General features: G+C 42.5%; 1 long non-coding RNA gene across 2 annotated transcripts in view; it reads left to right on the forward strand.

Moving 5' to 3' along the window:
- The first annotated feature begins 7 nt into the window (after nucleotides 1–7).
- LOC139044574 (uncharacterized) overlaps nucleotides 8–12729 on the forward strand; it is a 36081-nt gene continuing 23359 nt past the window's right edge. Inside the window, exon 1 of one of the 2 annotated variants that reach the window (XR_011501636.1) lies at nucleotides 8–269. This is a non-coding gene — a long non-coding RNA (uncharacterized lncRNA). The remainder of the gene's footprint in view (nucleotides 270–12729) is intronic. The other variant, XR_011501637.1, reaches the window with a different exon arrangement.

Genomic DNA, 12729 nt, shown 5'->3' on the forward strand with positions numbered 1-12729 from the left:
CTGCGGCAGCTACAGCGAGGCCACGCCTCTTAAAGGAGCCGGCGGCTCAACACCTTTTCTTGGCCTCTGGCCGCCCTTGGATACAGATGGCTTATTAGGGAAGTTGCGGAGGAGCAAAGCCACTCTCCTCCTACTGACTACGTTTACTACGCCAGCCTTATAGATGATTCAGAGTCTGCAGAACGCTGTCTTTCTACCTAGCCGATTTCCCCCTATGGAGGTCGGAGACGCCAGTTTCTCCTGTTCCACATCGAGATTTTCCTGACAAGGTACCACCCAAGCGCTGTTTGGGAGAAGTGCAGTGAATGTCAGTACATATTTATGGAGAATTTATTGTGCCAGTCGCTAGGCTAGCTCTCGGAAGAGTCATCAGAAATGAGAAAAAGCTGGTGATGGGGTTGGCAAGGCGGAGACATACGTGTGTGGATGCGTGGCTTGGGGGCAAAGTAATGGCTCAAGAGTTTTCGGGGGTAGGACATTTTGGACCAAGACTTAGAACGATTACAGAAGCATCTTCTTACATTGCAACATTTCACACTCTCCCCCAATCTCGGATTGATTATAGTAATGAACACTTAGTGAGAGCTAACCTGGAACTGGGCTGTTTATGCTATTAGCTTATTTAACCCCCATCACAACCTTAGGCAGAAGGTACTGTGGTTATAAGCCTCACTTTACTGATGAGGTAACCCAGGGTTAGAATGATTAACAAACTTTCCCAGGGCTACACAGAAGCTCGGTGGCCTATGCAGAAACCGCACTCTCAGCCACACATGAAATTTTACTGTCTTTCCTACCATTACAATCCTGCGCTCCCTCTTCAGGTGGGCCCTTAAATATGCCCGTTTGCTTGTCCTTAATCATCTCATTCTCCCACAATCTCCCTGGCTGATCACCTTCAGCAATAATCGCTTTCAGCAGTACCTTTTCATCTCAGCATCCTATTCATTTGCAACAAGCTGCCGCAGCCATTTATTCACACATCAAACTTTTCGCAAGCGCCACCTCAGTACCTCACTGTTCTACATGGTGGGTATTCCACAGTGAGCAAGACAAATCCTTGCTTCCGTGGAGCTTACATTCTGGTAGAGGAGGCAAATCTTAAACACACAAGTAGGTTTATGACATGATATTGCGTAGTGGTAGAAAACGGTTCAGAGGAAGGGAATAGAGAGTGATGAGGGAAGTCCTCTCTGAGGAGTGGACATTGGAGGAGACTGGACTGAAGTGAGGGACCAGACATGTGAATATTTGTTTTTATTTTTATTTTATTTATTTTTTATTTTTGAGGAAGACTAGCCCTGAGCTAACATCTGCCAATCCTCCTCTTTTTTGCTAAGGAAGACTGGCCCTGAGCTAACACCCGTGCCCATCTTCCTCTACTGTATATGTGGGACACCTACCACAGCATGGCTTTGCCAAGCGGTGCCTTGTCCACACCCGGGATTCCAACCGGTGAACCCCGGGCCGCCAAGGCGGAACATGGGCACTTAACCACTGCGCCACCAGGCCGGCCCCATCATGTGAATATTTGAAGGAAGAACAGCCTATTGGTAGGAATAGCAAGTACAAAGGCCCAAGGCAGGAACACGATCAGTAGGAAAAGGACCACTGAAGAGCCTGGTGTGCAGGAGGTCAGTGGAGAGCAGAGAATGAAGTTAGCAAGGCCAGATCACCAATGGCCTAGTAAGCCATGTGCAATGAGAAGATACTGCAAGGCTTTGAGCAAGCCAGTAACACCATCTGACTTAAGTTTTTAAAGTACCTCTCTTGCCACACCGTGCATATCCTAGTTAAAATTTAAGAAATCAATTAACCCATCAATGATGGCTCTCAGGTATGATTCCCTTCAAGTGTCTATCTCCTTGCTGGTCCCCACCCTCTACAAATTTCTCTCTCTCTGCTTTACTGTTACTGCTTTCCTCCTTCCCCCAAACATCTCCTTTGTATTTATTCATCCTCGTCCCATCCTTTCCCATCTCCCTGAGGAGGCCTTCATCCATTTGTCATTCCCTGGAGCCTGCACCTCTATCCTGTCCTTCCTTACTTGTGCCTTACCCTTGGGTGGGTCTCTACCTGCCCCAAGCCCACGTTAGAATAATCTGGGCCACAGATTTTTCTGCAGATGGGCCTCAGGGAATCAGTCATTTTTTCACAGCACCCCAGGTGCTTCAAATTTGCTGCTGGGGTTGCAAACCACTGCTCTAAGTTTATAAACATGCTCAAGTCTCTCCATCCTAAAATGAAAAATCTCTCACTTAACAATGCATTTTTCTTTCTCTCTCTCTCCTCTCCAAGTTCCTGAAAGATTGTCTAGTCCAGCGCTTCTCAGACTCAGGCACAACCAGTCACCTGAGGAGCTTGTCAAAGTGCAGAGTCTTGGGCTAGGGTCTGGTTCTGCATGTCTAACAGGCTCCAGGTGATGTTGTTGCAGCTGGAGTACTCTTTGTAGTGAAGGGCTGGACTTCCGGTCTTGACTCTCTTGCTTCCAATTCACTTTTTTATTCATGTTACTGAACTAGGTTAGTTTTGCCTGCCACATGATATGCCAATCACTGAGATGACAAGTTTGCAGCAGAGAAAGGGTTTATTCACAAGGCAGCCAAGCAAGGAGACAGGAGAACAAATCTCAAATCCACTTCCCCGAAAATGGAGATTAGGGATATTTATGGGATAAAGGGGGAGGGTGGTCTGAAGTGTGGGGATACATCATGGGAGGCAAGGAATTGATATCTGTGTGAGCATAGTCAAGCTTCGTGCTTCTTCGTAGGATGCATGTTCACAAAATGGAGGCATTAGCATGATCTGAGGGTGGAGTTTTTGGCCCCATGATGTCAAAGGATCACCTATCGGTCATTTGTGCAGGCCCCGTAGATGAGTCAGTGGTCTTAACCAGCCTGAATTGGACAAGGAATTGACCCTCCATTCCTGATTTCTGAAAAACAATTTAAGTACCCATTACCATGGTGACCCAAATGTCAGGGATGTCATCTATAGGGCGGGCTTTAGTAAAGCATTATCTAATTTCGTTTGCAAAGAGACACCTGAGTATAGGTAAAGCAAGTTGGTTTCAGTCACTGCCATATGGCTTCATGCCACAGCGCCACTGAAATTGCTCCTGCCAATGTTACCAGTGACCCATCTATCACTCCTTCTCTGAGGCAGCATGTATAACGGTGAAGAGCACAGACTCACAGACCAGATAGCCTGGGTTCAAAATAGAGCCCTCCCACTCACTGGCTTGGTGACCTCTCTGTGCCTCAGCATCCTCATCTTAGTGAAGGCAAGATGATGATAACACCTACCTCACATGGATGTGAGGAGAATTGAGTTAATGCACTCAGAGCTGTGAGAACAGTGCCTGGCACACAAGTGCGTTGTAAGCATTGGTGTTTCTCATCTTACAAGACCTCTCAGCAGCATTTTACTCCACGGACTTCTCCATGCTTAAAACTCTCTCCTCCCCTCAGCTTTCAGAACACCACTCTTTCTTAGTTCTCTGCCTGCCTCTCTGACCTCTCCTCTTCCTTGCTCCCCTTGGATGATGGTGTTTCTCAGAGTCTGGCTTAGGCTATTTGATTTTCTCAACCTCCTGGGCCTGGTGGGTAACCCAGTTTACTCAGTGCCTTGGATTCAGTTACTAAGTGTGGAACTCCCCTAAATCTAGAGCTTTACCGCAGGCCTTTCTCTCAATTTCCTATCCCTACATCCAACCGCCTGCTGCTTAGCTCCAGGTAGATTCATTAATTCATTCAACGTGTATTTATTGGTTGCCTACTCTGTGCCTGACCCTATGCCAGGTGTGGGGGCTGTAGCAGTGAAGTGGTTAGACCTGGGCCATGGTCTCAGGGAGCTCACCACCCAGCACAGTTTCAACACTAATTATGCAATTATTGATCTAACTGCAACTGGGATAAACAGTACAAATGAGAGATGCAGGCTGCTGTGAGCGTGTATAACGGGGGCCCTGACCTTGTCTGGGGGTGACTCACATGTGCTCCAGACTCAGCGTGTCCCAAACTGAATTTGTCGGTTCCCTTGCACCTGCCACTCCCCTGCCTGTGTTCCCTCACTCAGTGAACAGCCATCCATCATCATGCCCAGGCCAAGACCTGGGTGTCATGACCCACACTCGCCCTCACTGATCATTTCCACCCACTGGGAGACCCCTTTCTGGAAAATTGGGCTTCTCCCGTAATTCCTGGTACTCTAAATTCCTGCTGCCTAGTGCTCAAGCAGTCTGATTTTACCCCCACTGGCAAAACAGGACCTATAAGAAAAAGAGCAAATGAGGGGTTGAGGTCCCTCCCCAGAAACACAGATCCGCTGTGTGTTGTGCTGCACAATTGTCTGGGGGTGAGGGAGGATGGAGCACTCCTGCCTTCTCTTACTGATCCTTGGCTGACAACTTTCCCCAATAAACCCTATTTTTTAATCTGCATTGTGTGAAGTAAAATGTACTTTGATCCACATTGTGTGACACAAAATGTCTATCTTTTGCCAAAAAAGAAAAGGTTTAGGGACCGGCCCCATGGCTGAGTGGTTAAGTTCACATGCTCCACTTTGCGTCCCAGGGTTTTGCCAGTTCGGATCCTGAGCGCAGACATGGCACCGCTCATCAGGCCATGCTGACGCTGCGTCCCACACAGCACAACCAGAGGCACTCACAACTAGAATATACAGCTACGTACTGGGGGGCTTTGGGGAGAAGAAGAAGAAGGAAGGAAAAAGAAGAAGAAGAAGAAGATTGGCAACACATGTTAACTCAGGTGCCAATCTTTAAAAAAAAAGAAAAGGTTTATTTTTCTTTCCATTGTAAAAGCAATGCCTGCTTATGGTAATTAGTGTCTTTATTAGACCAGCTCTGCAGCCTAATTTGGGACATTGTAATGATAATCATAATAATATCTGCTTGTAGTGGACATTTGTCTTTTTTTGAGCTATCCTACCTTTGAACATCCTACCTATTTGGAAGGTTCTCCATTGTATGACTCCTGGAGGAAGCCCAGCCAAGAGCCAGACAGTCCTTCTCCCTGCCTTCAGTCGGCTAGCGTGGGGGCACGTGACTGATGCTGGCGAGTCAGATGATCCTACCCAGAAATCTGAACCTTGAGAGAGTGACACAAAGACACAGGGATGGTTCAAGAGAAGGTTTGTAGTGGCAGTGTGGCGTTGGGAGTCTGGCAGTGATGGCTGTGAGTGCCTGGGTGGTAGCGTCAGCAGCAGCCGGCTAACCAAACCATTGACCTTGATTTGACCCTGGCTGAGCTCTCTCCTGCTAAGCCTTCCTCAGCTTCCAGCATTCCTAAAGATGCTGGGAACTACCTAATGTTCTTACAATAAATCCTTTTCTGCTCAAGTTGGCTGAAATCAATTTCCGTTATTTATAATCAAGAATCTTGACTGACATGATGATCATTACAGAAAAATAGAAAATTCACAAAAAGTAGAGGAGGAAAAAAAACTCATTGCTGTACATCCGGAAAAAAAAAACTATTAACAATTTCTTCCAGTCTTTTACTATATACATGTTTTGACATAATTGCAATTATTTGATTACATACTCTAAGCTGATTTTTAAGTTGTATGATTTGAAAGGTGCCATATATTCACTGTAGAAAATTTGAGAATACCAAAAAAAATTTTTTTTAAGCTACAACCTGGAGATAACTACTGTTAATAATTTAGTGTATTTCCTAAAAAATAGTCTCTGCATTTTTACAAAGCCGAGAATACACTGATTATTCCAAATGTTTATGGAAACTGAGGAACTTTAACAGTTACTTGATAAAAGATGATATGAAGAGGCGCAAGGGGAGGGATATGGATAATCCTTCCACGTGGTGTATCACTCAGTACCAGTTAAAAAGCCTTAATGGAGTCAGGGCTTTAAAGATGCAGAAAATGATTATGCCAGTTTCTTGGCAGAGAAAATGCATATTATGCTGCCCTTCACAACTGTGCTTCTACTGACAGAAATACAGAAGACTTTTTGTTCAGATATTTTCCTCGCACAGTGTATCAAGCTCTTAAAAAGTTTGTCTATCATTGGAAAGTACTGAAACACAATGGGAAGCATTATTGTTTTTAGTGTCATCAAACATGACAAAGACACCGCATTAATTGTGGAGAGAATTATGTAGCTTGAGAAACACTTTTCCAGGAACAGAGAAAAGAGTAGAACAGATGAGAAACAGCTTACAAGCTGATTCAGTGGATGTCAAAGAACATGAGTCCTGGGCCCAAACTGCTGAGGTTTGACTCCTGGTTCTTTCCCCTCAGTTGTTTTGTGACCTTGGAGAAGTTAATTTATTTTTTACTTTATTTTTTTAAGACGGGCTTTTTTTTTTTTTTAGTGAGGAAGATTGGCCCTGAGCTAACATCTGTTGCCAATTTTCCTCTTTTTTCTCCCCAAAGCTCCAGTACATAGTTGTATATCCTAGTTGTAGGTCATTCTAGTTCTTCTATGTGGGACGCTGCCTCAGCATGTTTTTTTTTTAATTGAGTTAATGATAGGTTACAATCTTGTGTGATTTCAGTTGTACATTAATGTTTGTCAGTCGTGTTGTAGGTGCACCCCTTCACCCTTTGTGCCCACCCCCTACCCCACCTTTCCCCTGGTAGCCACTAATCTGTTCTCTTTGTCTACATTTTTAAATTCCTCATATGAGTGGAGTCATACAGAGATTGTCCTTCTCTATCTGGCTTATTTCACTTAACATAATTCCATCATGGTCCATCCATGTTGTTGCAAATGGAATGATTTTGTTCTGTTTTGCAGCTGAGTAGTATTCCATTGTATATATATACCACATCTTCTTTATCCAATCATCTGTTGATGGGCACTTAGGTTGCTTCCATGTCTTGGCTATTGTAAATAATGCTGCAATGACCATAGGGGTGCATGGGACTTTTGGAATTGCTGACTTCAAGCTCTTTGGATAGATACCCAGTAGTGGAATGCCTGGGTCATACGGTAGTTCTATTTTTAATTTTTTGAGGCATCTCCATACTGTTTTCCATAGTGGCGGCACCAGTTTGCATTCCCACCAGCAGTGTATGAGGGTTCCATTCTCTCCACAACCTCTCCAACATTTGTTACTATTAGATATAGATATTTTTGTCATTCTAATGGGTGTAAGGTGATATCTTAGTGTAGTTTTGATTTGCATTTCCCTGATGATCAGCGATGATGAGCATCATTTCATGTGCCTATTGGCCATCCGTATATCTTCTTTGGAGAAATGTCTGTTCATGTCTTCAGCCCATTTTTTGATCAGGTTGTTTGATTTTTTGTTGTTGAGTTGTGAGAGTTCTTTATATATTATGGATATTAAGCCTTTGTCAGATATATGACTTGCAAATATTTTTTCCCAGTTAGTGGGTTGGTTTTTTGTTTCAATCCTGCTTTCATTTGCCTTGAAGAAGATCTTTAGTCTGATGAAGTCCCATTTGTTTATTCTTTCTATTGTTTCCCTTCTCTGAGAAGACATGGTGTCCGAAAAGGTCCTTTTAATACTGATGTCAAAGACTGTACTGCCTACGTTTTCTTCTAGAAGCCTCATGGTTTCAGGTCTCACTTTTAGGTCTTTGATCCATTTTGAGTTTATTTTGGTGAATGGTGAAAAAGAATGGTCAATTTTCATTCTTTTACATATGGCTTTCCAGTTTTCCCAGCACCATTTGTTGAAAAGACTTTCTTTTCTCCATTGTATGCTCTCAGCTCCTTTGTTGAAGATTAGCTGTCCATAGATGTGTGGTTTTATTCCTTGGATTTCAATTCTGTTCCATTGATCTGTGCACCTGTTTTTGTACCTGTATCATGCTGTTTTGATTACTGTAGCTTTGTAGTAAGTTTTGAAGTCAGGGATTGTGATGCCTCCTGTTTTGTTCTTTTTTCTCAGGATTGCTTTAGCAATTCGGGGTCTCTTGTTGCCCCATATGAATTTTAGGATTCTTTGTTCTAATTCTGTAAAGAATGTCATTGGGATTCTGATTGGGATAGCATTGAATCTGTAGATTGCTTTAGGTAGAATGGACATTTTAACTATGTTTAATCTTCCAATCCATGTACATGGAATCTCTTTCCATCTCCTTATGTCGTCATCCAATTCTCTCAGAAAGGCCTTGTAATTTTCATTATATAGGTCCTTCACTTCCTTAGTTAAATTTACCCCAAGGTACTTTATTCTTTTTGTTGCGATTGTGAATGGTATTGTGTTCTTGAGTTCTTTTTCTGTTAGTTCATTATTAGAATATAGAAATGCTACTGATTTATGCAAATTGATTTTATACCCTGCAACTTTGCTGTAGTTGTTGATTACTTCTAAGAGTTTTCCAATGGATTCTTTGGAGTTTTCTATATATAAGAACATGTCGTCTGCAAACAGCAAGAGTTTCACTTCTTCCCTCCCTATTTGGATTCCTTTTATTTCTTTTTCTTGCCTGATTGCTCTGGCCAGGACCTCCAGTACTATGTTAAATAAGAGTGGTGATAGAGGGCATCCTTGTCTCGTTCCTGTTTTCAGGGGGATGGCACTCAGTTTTTGCCCATTGAGTATGATGTTGGCTGTGGGTTTGTCATATATGGCCTTTATTATGTTGAGGTAGTTCCCTTCTATGCCCATTTTATTCAGAGTTTTTATCATAAATGGCTGTTGGATCTTGTCAAATGCTTTCTCTGCATCTATTGAGATGATCATGTGGTTTTTATTCCTCAGTTTGTTGATGTGGTGTATCACGTTGATTGATTTGCGGATGTTGAACCATCCCTGTGTCCCTGGTATGAATCCCACTTGATCTTGATGTATGATCCTTTTGATGAATTGCTGAACTCTGGTTACCAACATTTTGTTGAGAATTTTTGCATCTATTTTCATGAGTGATATTGGCCTGTAGTTCTCTTTTTTTGCGGTGTCCTTGTCAGACTTTGGTATCAGTGTGATGTTGGCCTCATAGAATGTGTTAGGAAGTGTTCCATCCTCCCTGATTTTTTGGAATAGCTTGAAAAGGATAGGTATTAAATCCTCTCTGAAAGTTTGGTAGAATTCCCCAGGGAAGCCATCTGGTCCTGGGGTTTTATTCTTTGGGATGTTTTTGATTGCTGTTTCAATCTCTTTCCTTGTGATTGGTATGTTCAAATTGTCTGCTTCTTCTTGAGTGAGCTTTGGGAGATTGTAGGAGTCCAAGAATTCATCCATTTCCTCTAGGTTATCCATTCTGTTAGCATAGAGTTTTTCATAGTATTCTCTTATAATCCGTTGTATTTCTGCAGAGTCTGTTGTTATTTCTCCTCTTTCATTTCTGATTTAGTTTATCTGAGCTTTCTTCCTTTTTTTCTTTGTGAGTCTGGCTAGAGGTTTGTCAATTTTATTTATCTTCTCAAAGAAACACCTCTTTGTTTCATTGATCCTTTCTACCACCTTTTTCATTTCAATAGTATTTATTTCTGCTCTGATTTTTATTATTTCTCTCCTTCTGCTGACTTTGGGCTTTATTTGTTCTTCTTTCTCTAGTTCAGTTAGCTGTAGATTAAGATTGCTTATTTGGGATTTTTGTTGTTTGTTAAGATGTGCCTGTATTGCGATGAATTTTCCTCTTAATACAGCTTTTGCTGTATCCCTTATGAGTTGGTATGGCATGTTATCATTTTCATTAGTTTCCAGGTATTTTTTGATTTCTTCTTTAATTTCTTCAATGATCCATTGCTTGTTCAGTAGTGTATTGTTTAGTCTCCACATCTTTGTGCCTTTCTCAGCTTTTTTCTTGTAATTAATTTCTAGCCTTATAGCATTATGATCGGAGAAGATGCTTGTCATTATTTCAATTTTTTAAATTTGTAGAGGCTTGCCTTGTCTCCCAACATATGGTCTATCCTTGAGAATGTTCCATGTGCGCTTGAGAAGAATGTGTATTCAGCTGTTTTAGGGTGAAGTGATCTATATATGTCTATTAAGTCCAATTGTTTTAGTTTTTCGTTTAGCTCCACTATTTCCTTGTTGATTTTCTGTCTGGATGATCTGTCCATTGATGTGAGTGGGGTGTTGAGGTCCCCTACTATTATTGTGTTGTTTTTAACATCTTCCTTTAGGTCTGTTAATAGTTGCTTTATGAACCTTGGTGCTCCTATGTTGGGTGCATAGATATTTATAAGCATTATTTCTTCTTGATGAACTGTCCCTTTGATCATTATATATTGTCCCTGTGTGTCTCTCTTTACCTATCTTATTTTGAAATCCACTTTGTCTGATATAAGAATTGCAACACCTGCTTTTTTTTCCTTGCTATTAGCTTGAAGTATTGTCCTCCACCCCTTCACTCTGAGCCCGTGTTTGTCCTTGGGTCTGAGGTGTGTTTCCTGGAGGCAACAAATTGTTGGATCTTGTTCTTTAATCCATTTTGCCACTCTGTGTCTTTTTATTGGAGAGTTCAATCTGTTTACATTGAGAGTGATTATTGACGCATGTGGCCTTAAAGCTGTCAATCTGTTGCTCATTATCTGGCTTTCCTGCTTTTCTCTTCCTGTGTGCTTTATCCTACCCATTTGATACTGCAATTTCTTTATGCTGGGTTTCTTAGATTTTTGCTTATTTATGTTTTGTGTCTCTGTTCTGTTTTTAGTTTAGTGTCTACCCTGAAGTTTGTATTTAGAATCTCGTGTATAATATAGTCTATTCTCTGGTGGTCTCTTACTTACTTGGCCTAGACTAATTTAGTCTCTTTGCTCTTCCCCTCCTAAATTATTATTTTCACTTCTTGTTCCAACTTGTGTTATGAGTTTGTGGTTAGAGTGATAAGATTGTCTTTGCTTTGGTAGTTTCCTTACCTTTATCCTAATGCTATAGTTGAATATTTGCTATCCTATTCTGGTTCTATTTGTCTGTCTCCCTATTCTGTGGTTGGTGACCCCTTTCTCCCTCTTTTCTTTTTTCAGGTATGAGAGCCTTCTTGAGGATTTCTTGTAGAGGAGGACTTTTGGTTACAAATTCCCTTAACTTTTGTTTGTCTGGAAAAGATTTAATTTCTCCCTCATATCTGAAGGATATTCTTGCTGGATAGAGTATTCTTGGCTGAAGAGTTTTATCTTTTAAAGCTTTGAATATGTCACTCCATTCTCTCCTAGCTTGTAAGGTTTCTGCAGAGAAATCCGCTGAAAGTCTGATAGGAGCTCCTTTGTAGGTAATTCTCTTTTGTCTTGCAGCCTTCAGTATTCTTTCCTTGTCATTCATTTTTGCCATTTGTACTACTATATGCCTTGCAGTAGGTCTTTTTACATTGACAAATCTAGGAGATCTGAAAGCTTCCTCTACACACATTTCTCCCTCAATCCCTAGATTTGGGAAGTTCTCTTCTATAATTTCATTAAGCACACTTTCTGCTCCATTTTCCTTTTCCACGTTCCCGGGAATTCCTATGATCCTTAAATTCTTTCTCCTCATTGAATCTGCTATCTCTCTAATACTTTCCTCATTCCTTTTAATCCTTAGTTCTCTTTCTTCCTCTGTCTGGAGCCTTCAGCCTGTCTATCTTCAATTATGCTAATTTGCTCTTCTATGGAGTCTACCCGGGCATTCAGGGAATCCGTATTCTGTTTCATCTGGTCCATTGAGTTTTTCATCTCTAGTAATTCTGTTTGATTCTTCTTTATAATTTCAATCTCTTTTGTGAAGTAACTCCAGAACTCGGCTTGTTCCTCTATCTTTCTCTCTACCTCATTGAGTTTTTTTATTATAGCTGCTCTGAACTCATTTTCATTTAGTTTACCTAATTCCAAGTCCTCAGGACTTAATTCTATGTTTCTATTGTTTTTCTTCTGGTCTGGGTCTTTTATAAATTGCTGGATGGTAGAGGAGCGGTTTTTTCGCATGGTGGTAGAATTCAGTTGCAGTTACAGCCTGTCGCCACTAGATGGGGGTTGAGTGCCACGCCTTCTGAGCTCTCCGCCTTGGGGCAAGAGGCGGCGCCCAGTGCGCTTTGCTGGGGCGGGTGCAGGGGCGGTTTCTCTCGCGCACCGATCTGGATTCCATCAGTTCTGTTCTCTGGTCTCCCAGGGCCCTGCGTTTATGGGGTCCCCGCACACGGAAGCTTTCCCTGTCAGCGGGTTTCCACTGTACCGGAGGCAGGAGTCCTAGTTGATCCCCTGGTCGTGCAGCCCCTCCCCCGCTCCTTCCCGCACCACGGGGCGATCCCGGTTTCTTGGGGAGGGAGCGATGTTCTCTCCTACCCCATTCCAGCTTGTCCGAGGCGGGCAGCAGGGGCTCCTTCCTCTGTCTTTTGATACTGTAGGTCTCTGAGTCCTGGCATTAGGTTCATTAGCTGAAATTCAGGGTTTTTTTCAGTCCTTTGTTGTACTTTGGAGGGGAGAGAGTCCCGGGTCAGCTCACCCCGCCATTTTGCTCCACCTCCCCTCAGCATGTTTTTTTTTTGGTATTCTTTTTTTTTTTTTTTTTTTTTTGAGGAAGATTAGCCCTGAGCTAACTACTGCCAATCCTCCTCTTTTTGCTGAGGAAGACTGGCCCTGAGCTAACATCTGTGCCCATCTTCCTCTGCTTTATATGTGGGATGCCTACCACAGCATGGCTTTTGCCAAGTGGTGCCATGTCTGCACCTGAGATCCAAACCAGCGAACCGCAGCCCCCGAGAAGCGGAACATGCACACTTAACCGCTGCACGACCAGCCGGCCCCCCTCAGCAGGGTTTGATGAGTGGTGTGTAGGTCTATGCCCAGGA

The sequence above is a fragment of the Equus asinus genome, chromosome 2 (assembly GCF_041296235.1).
Source record: "Equus asinus isolate D_3611 breed Donkey chromosome 2, EquAss-T2T_v2, whole genome shotgun sequence".
In the NCBI taxonomy this organism is placed as follows: Eukaryota; Metazoa; Chordata; class Mammalia; order Perissodactyla; family Equidae; genus Equus; species Equus asinus.